The sequence below is a fragment of the Choloepus didactylus genome, chromosome 4 (assembly GCF_015220235.1).
Source record: "Choloepus didactylus isolate mChoDid1 chromosome 4, mChoDid1.pri, whole genome shotgun sequence".
In the NCBI taxonomy this organism is placed as follows: Eukaryota; Metazoa; Chordata; class Mammalia; order Pilosa; family Megalonychidae; genus Choloepus; species Choloepus didactylus.
Window position 1 is genome coordinate 180,798,024 of NC_051310.1, and position 9,671 is coordinate 180,807,694.

Here is a 9,671-nt window from a genome sequence, read left to right on the forward strand (position 1 = left end):
AGACTTTGAAATCTAATGGAGTTTGTCCTGCGGGTTTTAGGAACTGTTTTGCTCCTGTTAACCCTGTTTTCCTTACTGTTTCTCCTTATGGCAATGGAAATGTTTATCCTATGAATGTCTCTCCTTTGTATATTGGGAGCACCTAACTTGTTCTAAGTTCACAGATCCACAGCTAAAGAAAAATTATGCCTTAGGACTGGCCATGCCTATAATTGATTCTGATGGGATCTTGTACTTAATTTTTGTTACTGAAATGATTTAAGTTTCTGTGGTATTGTGGAATGAATGTATTTTGTATTTGGAAAGATAATGTCATTTTGGGATCCAGGGGGTGGAATGTGCCGGTTTGAATGTATTGTGTCCCCCAAATGCCATTATCTTTGTAGTCTTGTGGGGCAGACATTTTGGTGCTGGTTGGATTTGCTTGGAGTGTGCCCCACCCAGCTGTGGGTGATGATTCTGATGGGATGTTCCCATGGAGGCATGGTCCCGCCCATTCAGGGTGGGCCTTGATCAGTGGAGCTATATAAATGAGCTGACTCAAAGAGAGGAAACTGAGTGCAGCTGGGAGTGATGTTTTGAAGAGCAGCAAGCTTGCTAGAGAGGAATGTCCTGGGAGAAAGCTGTTTTGAGGCCAGAGCTTTGGAGCAGATGCCAGCTGCCTTCCTAGCTAACAGAGGTTTTCCGGACGCCATTGGCCATCCTCCAGTGAAGGTACCCGATTGCTGAGGTGTTACCTTGGACGCTTTGTGGCCTTAAGACTGTAACTGTGTAGTGAAATAAACCCCCATTTTATAAAAGCCTATCCATCTCTGGTGTTTTGCATTCTGCAGCATTAGCAAACTAGAACAATACTTTAATCCCAATGTGAGCTACTTAGAATCTATGAAAAAGGATAACATTTCCTACAGGCAAAATAGATTACACCTCCATTCTACTTTAGTATATTGTTTATTGTCTCATTATATTATCCATTTCAAGCTGTCTTGTAAATGAAATTCTTTCTTTCATTCGTAGTGAGCTTCCAGGAGACTGGACCATGTCCTTCTCATTTTTTTAATTTTTTGAAACTTTTCAAATTACATAATGACTCTTCTCCTACATGCACACATAAAATAAGTTTGTGAAATTATGTTAAACTGTTTTTAATGTATTTTTCTTTTTATCATTTTTAAAATTTTTATCTTTGTGTGTGCATGTGTGTGTGTGTGGTGTACAGTTCTCTGGGGTTTTTATTCCTTGCAATTTTATTGGATATAGTCACATACCATGCATCATCCAAAGTATACAATCAGTTGTTCACAGTTATCATCATATAGTTGTGTATTCATCACTACAATTTTTGAACAGTTTCATTACTCCAAAAATAAAAATAAAAGTAACAAAGAACACCCAAAACAACTCATTCCCCCATCACCTCCATTATTTATTTACTTTTTTGCCCCATTGTTCTACTCATATCTCCATACACTGGATAAAGGGAGTGTGAGTCACAAGGTTTTCTACAATCACATGGTCACAGCATATAAGCTATAGAGTTATATACTTGTCTTCAAGAATCAAGTCTACTGGGTTGCAGTTCAACAGCTTCAAGTATTTCCTTCTAATTATTCTAATATGCTAAAACTAAAAGAGAATATCTATATAATGCATAAGAATAACTCCCCAACTGACCTCTAGACTCCATTTGCAATCTCTCAGCCCCTGAAACTTCACTTTGTTTCATTGCTCTTCCCCCTTTTGGTCAAGAAGGCTTTCTCAATCACATGATGCTGGGTCCAAACTCATCCTTGGGAGTCATGTCTCATGTTGCCAGGGAGATTTAAACCCCTGGGAGTCATATCCCATGTAGGGGGGAGGATAGTGAGTCTACCTACTGAGTTGGCTTAGTGAGAGAGGCCACATCTGAGCAACAAAAGAGGTTCTTTGGGGGTGACTACTGGGCACATTATAAGTGGACTTGGCCTCTCCTTTGCAGTAACTGGATTCATAAGGGCAAGCCCCAAGATTGAGGGCTTGGCAAATTAAACTGGGATTCCCCAATGTTTGTGAGAATATAAGGAATTCCCCAGGTGTGTAAATTTAATATTTCCACATTCTTCCTCAGTCCCTCAAGGAGCCTTTGCAAATACATTTTTATCCTCTGCCCAAAATACTCTGGGATGTATCACAGCTTCACACTAACCTGTGCAAATCAGATCTCATTCCCTATTTAAGGTTACATGTAATTATGATGCTTGAATAAACTGACCATACAAATTAAATTATATAGCACACTATAGAAAATAAAGATTTTCCACTAAATAAACATCCCTACCCTTGTTCTCACACAGAAGTTGCAGTTTCAAAGCACAATAAGTATCAACCTCTACCCTTTAGACTGATTTACCTTAGTCCTAACCAAGGCCATTTTATTCATATCTCTAACTGAAATCTGATGTCTTTTTCAGTTTCTTTAATATTTGCTGTATGCAGTAATGTTGGCATTCACAGCTACTAAACTCTAGCTATGAGTCTCAGGTGTTACACAGATACCTGAAGTTCCAGAGACCAACCATATTATACATAAGAGCTCAGCATCTCAGAATCTAGAAACAACCATTACACCTCAGGAGTAGAGGTAACTGCTGTAAGAGCTTACAATCTAGGAACCATTACAATAAGCTTTCCTGTAATAATCTAATTTCTCAGATTCCATTCTCAGAGTTGCACATTATAGTTAGTCCATATTAGTGAGGCATTATGTCTGTCTTTTCATTTCTGGCTTATTTCATGCAACATACTATCCTCAGAGTCCATTTACCTAGTTGTGTCATAGGATAATAACTCTACTGAGGAATCTGATAATGAGGATTCTGACTCCTTCTATGTTGCTTTCATATACCACCTGATGTTTTCTGTTCTGATAGTGAAGAACCAGTTATTCCTTCTGATATAGAAGCATATTTCACAGAACTTTTACCTAAAAACACTCAAGTACAATTTTCAAATGATAAAAAGTGAAAAGGCCCTACTATAAAGACTGGTACAGATGATTCATATCCTTCAAGTCCTATATTAGAAGATTATACTGAAAGAGAAGCTAAACAGTTTAAAAAGCTTTGAATATTTTCAAGAAAGCAGAAATGCCCTCTCAACCTTCTTAGATATAGATAACATGTAATCATCTGGTCCTCTGTGAAAACAGGATGCAGCTGCAGTTGTTTTAACCATAAATAAGCCACAATTAATGTAGCAAGGTTGAATACAGTCCTAAACAAATTATATTTATCAATATGATGTGATGGCTAAACTAATCATAGAATAAGAAAACTATATTAACAAGTTAAAGACAAGTAGCAGTAATCTCTTTTCTAATTTTTAGACTTTATATAAGTAAAAGTATGCTATATTGCTCTTATGGAAGTCATAGCTTAATTAGTAAAAAATTGTTATCAGTAGTTTTACATGCATTCAAGGCTAAGTCTCTAATAACATTATGCATACCCTCCTTCAATCTTGAACCACTCATGGATCAAGACGCTTCACTTCCTGATTCATACGTGTTCACAAAGCATCATTCAATTTAAAATAGAATATGACTTCATTAAAGGTACTCTAAATAAAGATGCTATAAGTTTTCTGTAACTCAGACAAGGGGGAGCTTTCTGATTTCATGTCCAACTGCATCTGGAGGTGTGGGGGCTCCCAGGCTTAGTAATATATCAATTAATTTTTACATTGTAAGCTAGTTCCTTTTACCTTAAGTGCTCTTTTAGTAAAAATGTGTTGAAGTTGAATTCTTGTTTTGAATGATCTTTACCTTTAAACTATTGTCTGTCCCTATACTTCTAATTGAGTGGGAGGTTACTTGATGAAACCCAAACCCATTGAATCACAACCTGATAAGGCTTAGGCCTTTTCTAATGGAGATAATAGTTTTGAGGTATAAAGAGATCAACCTATGACAGTTGCACAACTCACAACTTCATTTCTTCTTGCAGCTGCTCAATATTCCTTTGTATGTACACACCACCATTCTCCATCATCAGTTGATGTACCCTTAGGCCACCTCCATCCATTGTGAATCATGAATACTGCTGACACAAACACCAGTGTGCAAATGTCCATTTGTATCTCCACTCTCAGTTCTTCCAAGTATATACCCAATAACGGGGTTGCAGGACAATATGGCAAACCCATATTTAGCTTCCTGTGGAACCACCACACTGCCCTCCAGATGGACTGCACCATTCTATTTCCACACCAGCAGTGATTAGGTATATCCCTCTCTCCACATTTTCTCAAGCACATGGATCTCTCTGTTAATTTTTCAAATATTAAATCCTAAGTAAACAATCAGTAGTTCCCAGTATAATCACATAGTCATACATTCACAGAAATAATCTATACATGGACATTTCCATTTCTTCCACAATAAAAGAGGAAGAGAAGTAAAGAGACAAAAGAAAATAAGTAAAGAAAATGATGAATAAAAAAAATAAAAGAAAAAATAAAAATAAAATACATGAGAAAGTTCAGACATCATTACCATCACCAAGAATCCCCTTATATCCCCCTCTTACAAACATTTAGCTTTGGTATATTGCCTTTGTTACAATTAGTGGACACATATGTTACTGTTGACTATAGATTCTAGTTTGCATTGATTGTATTTTCCCCCAATACCATCCCATTCTCAACACCTTGAAAAGTTGATATTCATTTGTTCTCTCATGTAAAAACATTCTTATATTTGCACATTTAATCACCATCATTGACCAACCTAGGTCTCAGTAAGTTATACAGTCCCAGTCTTTATCCTCTATCTTTCCTTCTGGTCTCCTACATGCTCCTGGCCTTCCTATTTCAACCATACTCACTCATCTTTGTTCAGTGTACTTACAATATTGTGCTACCATCACACAGTGCTGTACTAATTCTGGATCTACACAATCTATGCTGTTGATCATTCTATTATTCTTCAGCTTCAAATGCCTGATGTCTACCCTCTTTCCGTCTCCTGATAACCAGTGTTCTCAACTTTAACTCTCAAAGTTTGCTCATTAATAGTAGTTCATATTAATGAGACCATAAAGTGTCCTTTAGTTTCTGGCTAATTTTGCTCAACATAACATCCTCAAGGTATATACAGGTTGTTATATGCTTTGTGACTTTATTCTGTCTTACAGTTGCATAATATGCCATCATATGAATGTACCACAGTTTGTTTATCCACCCATCTGTTGACGGACATTTGCGCTATTTCCATCTCTTGGCAAACATGGATAGTGCTGCTATAAACATTGGTGTGCAAATGTCTGTTTGTGTCTTTCCCTTCAGTTCCTCTAAATAAACACCTAGTAATGGGATTGCTGAATCATAATGTAATTCAATGCTTAGCTTGAGGAAACACCACACTGCCTCCTGGAGTGGTTGCACCATTCTACATTCCTACCAACAGTGAATAAGTGTGTCTCTTTCTCCACATCCTCTCCAGCACTTGTAATTTTCTGTTGTTGTTTTTTTTTTTTAATGATGGCCATTCTAGTAGGTGTGAGATGATATTTCATTGTGGTTTTATTTGCATTTCCCTAATAGCTGGTAAAGCTGAACATCTTTTCATATGTTTTTGAAACATTTATATTTCCTCTTTGGAAAGGTGTGTGTCCATGTCTTTTGCCCATTTTTAAAATTGTATTGTTTGTCATTTTGTTGTTGAGTTGTAAGATCTCTTTATATATTCTGGATATTAAACCTTACCTGATAAGTGGTTTCCAAATATTGTCTCCCAAGGCAAGGGCTGCATTTTTTACTTTTTCTGGCAAAGTCCTTTGATGCACAAAACTGTAAAATTTTGAAGAGATCCCACTTATCCATTTTTCTTTCACTGACCATGCTTTGGGTATAAGGTCTAGGTAACCACTTCCTATCACAAGACCTTTAAGATATTTCCCTAAATTTTCATCTAAAAGTTTTAAGCTCTTAGCTCTAATTTTAGGTCTTTGATTCACTTTGAGTTAATTTTTTGTATAAGGTGTGAGGTGGGAGCCCATTTTCATTCTTTTGGGTATGGCTATCCAGTTTTCCACATGCCATTTATTGAAGAGGCTGCTCTGTCCCAGTTGTGTTGGCTTGACTGTCTTATCAAAGATCAATTGTTTATAGATGACAGGGTCTATTTCTGAACACTCAATTCAATTCCATTGGTCAGTATATCCATCTTTATGCCAGTACCATGCTGTTTTTACCACTGTAGCTTTGTAATATGCTTCGAAGTCAGGTAATGTAAGACCTCGTACTTCATTCCTCTTTCTCAAGATATTTTAGCTATTCAGGGCACCCTGTCCTTCCAAATAAATTTGTTTATTGGTTTTTCTATTTCTATAAAGTAAGTTGTTGAGATTTTAATTGGTAGTTCATTGAATCTATGAATCAGTTTAGGTGGAATAGACATCTTAACTATATTTAGTCTTCCAATCTATGAACATGGTATGTCCTTCCATTTATTTAGATCCTCTGTGATTTCTTTTGGCAATTTCTTATAGTTTTCTACGTAAAGGTCTTTTGTGTCCCTGGATAAATTTATTCCTAAACATTTGATTATTTTGGTTGCCACTGTTAATGGAATTTTGTTCTTGATTTCCTCCTCAGATTTCTTCTTACTAGTGTACAGAAATACTACTGATTTTTGCATATTGATCTTTTACCCTGCCACTTTGCTGTAATCATTTATTAATTCTAGTAGCTTTGCTCTAGATTTTTTCAGGATTTTCTACATATAGGATCATGTCCTTTGCAAACAGTGATAGTTTTACTTCCTCCTTTCCAATTTGCATGCCTTTTATTTCTTTTTCTTGACTAATTGCTCTAGCTAGATCTTCTAGCACAATATTGAATAAAATGGTGGCAGTGGGTATCCTTTGAAATTTGTTCCATAGCTACTTGTTAAATTGTAATTTGAAAGCTATGCCTCTTTGTATGTATGTTACATTTTACAATAAGGAAATGTCTGAAACTAGGGTACTATAACTCATAACAGCTTTGGAAATTTCCTATGTATCTACTTGTTAAATCATACTTTGAAAGGTATTACCTTTTTGTATATTTGTTATATGTCACAATAAGGAAATGACTGAAACTGTGGAACTGTAACCTATATATATATATATATATATATATATATATATATATATATATATATATTTTAATTTGCTTACTACTTGTCAAATTGCACTTGGAAAGTTATGACTTCTATGTATATATGTTATATTCTAAAATAAAAATATTATTAAAAAAATAACTGCACTTAAGTTCCATCATCTGGCCCCAGCAGTGCTGTGTTGCCATACTGATGTGGCAGTGGGAAGTGGGGCTGGCACACGGCCTCTATGTTGCAGCAGGACAGTCATGATGACATTGAAGATATTCCACTGCTTGGTGCTTGGTGCTGAAGAGGAGACTACAAATAGGCCAAAAAAAGTCCAAAATCAGACACAGAGTGGAGTCATTTCTCCATTTATTCTTCCAAGTCAGTGCAATTATAGTCTATCTTCTCTGTGAATTGTTCAGCAGCAGCTTCATTGCCTGTAAGATGACAAAGGACATCCCAAGTAGATTAATGGTTGGCCTACATTGGTGGAATATTGATGAAGACGGAAAGAGCCACCGAGTTATTGAGTCCTAGAAGGCATCCTTTCAAGGGAATAAAGCTGTTTCAGAGGCCGAGTCAAGAATCTTTTGGTTAGGGCTTATCACTTGTCCAGTGCTGTAGGTGATCTTCTCCTTCATAGTGAAATATCGGCAGGCGTTATCATGGGTGTGGTGCTCGAAGGTACCAATCTACATGGCTACATTAGGTATAAAGTGGGCAGCTGGAAAATCTTAACCAGCATGGCTCCCTATCTTTAACAGTAGTTTTTAAGACAAAACTTAGAAAATGATCAGAATTCCCAAAGAGAGACAAAGTTCATGTGTTCTATTACATTGGGGAAAAACTGAAAAAATACTTGATTCTGAACCATTTAGAGCTTAGTACGTGTTTCAAAGAGAAGGGCTGGATTTATTTCTCCATTTAAAAAAGTTTATTTAAAAAAAAAAAAAGGGGAGGTGGGGCAAGATGGCGGACTGGTGAGCTGTATGTTTTAGTTACTCCTCCAGGAAAGTAGGTAGAAAGCCAGGAACTGCGTGGACTGGACACCACAGAGCAATCTGACTTTGGGCATACTTCATACAACACTCATGAAAATGTGGAACTGCTGAGATCAGCGAAATCTGTAAGTTTTTGTGGCCAGGGGACCCACGCCCCTCCCTGCCAGGCTCAGTCCCGTGGGAGGAGGGGCTGTCAGCTCTGGGAAGGAGAAGGGAGAACAACAGTGGCAGCCCTTATCGGAAACTCATTCTACTGATCCAAACTCCAACCATAGACAGACTGAGACCAGACACCAGAGAATCTGAGAGCAGCCAGCCCAGCAGAGAGGAGACAGGCATAGAAAAAAAACAACACGAAAAACTCCAAAATAAAAGCGGAGGATTTTTGGAGTTCTGGTGAACATAGAAAGGGGAAGGGCAGAGCTCAGGCCCTGAGGCGCATATGCAAATCCCGAAGAAAAGCTGATCTCTCTGCCCTGTGGACCTTTCCTTAATGGCCCTGGTTGCTTTGTCTCTTAGCATTTCAATAACCCATTAGATCTCTGAGGAGGGCCCCCTTTTTTTTTTTTAATCCCTTTTTGCTTTTTCTAAAACAATTACTCTAAGAAGCCCAATACAGAAAGCTTCAAAGACTTGCAATTTGAGCAGGTCAAGTCAAGAGCAGAACTAAGAGAGCTCTGAGACAAAACGCAATAATCCAGTGGCTGAGAAAATTCACTAAACACCACAACTTCCCAAGAAAAGGGGGGTGTCCGCTCACAGCCATCATCCTGGTGGACAGGAAACACTCCTGCCCATCACCAGCCCCATAGCCCAGAGCTGCCCCAGACAACCCAGTGTGATGGAAGTGCTTCAAATAACAAGCACACACCACAAAACTGGGCGTGGAGATTAGCCTTCCCTGCAACCTCAGCTGATTGTCCCAGAGTTGGGAAGGTGGAGCAGTGTGAATTAACAAAGCCCCATTCAGCCATCATTGCAGCAGACTGGGAGCCTCCCTACACAGCCCAGCAGCCCAGAACTGCCCTGGGAGGATGGCACTCACCTGTGACATAGCACAGTCATCCCTCAACAGAGGACCCGGGGTGCACGGCCTGGAAGAGGGGCCCACTTGCAAGTCTCAGGAGCCATACGCCAATACCAACGACTTGTGGGTCAGTGGCAGAGACAAACTGTGGCAGGACTGAACTGAAGGATTAGACTATTGCAGCAGCTTTAAAACTCTAGGATCACCAGGGAGATTTGATTGTTAGGGCCACCCCCCATCCCTGACTGCCCAGAAACACGCCCCATATACAGGGCACACCAACTACACACGCAAGCTTGGTACACCAGTTGGACCCCACAAGACTCACTCCCCCACTCACCAAAAAGGCTAAGCAGGGGAGAACTGGCTTGTGGAGAACAGGTGGCTCATGGACGCCACCTGCTGGTTAGAGAAAGTGTACTCCACGAAGCTGTAGATATGATAAATTAGAGATAAGGACTTCAATTGGTCTACAAATCCTAAAAGAACACTATCAAGTTCAGCAAATGCCACG

At 38.5% G+C, this 9,671-nt stretch overlaps 1 pseudogene; it reads left to right on the forward strand.

Annotated features, from left to right (window-relative positions):
* Positions 1 to 7,370: 7,370 nt before the first annotated feature.
* LOC119533024 lies at positions 7,371 to 7,980 on the forward strand (annotated as a pseudogene).
* The last annotated feature ends 1,691 nt before the right edge of the window (positions 7,981 to 9,671 follow it).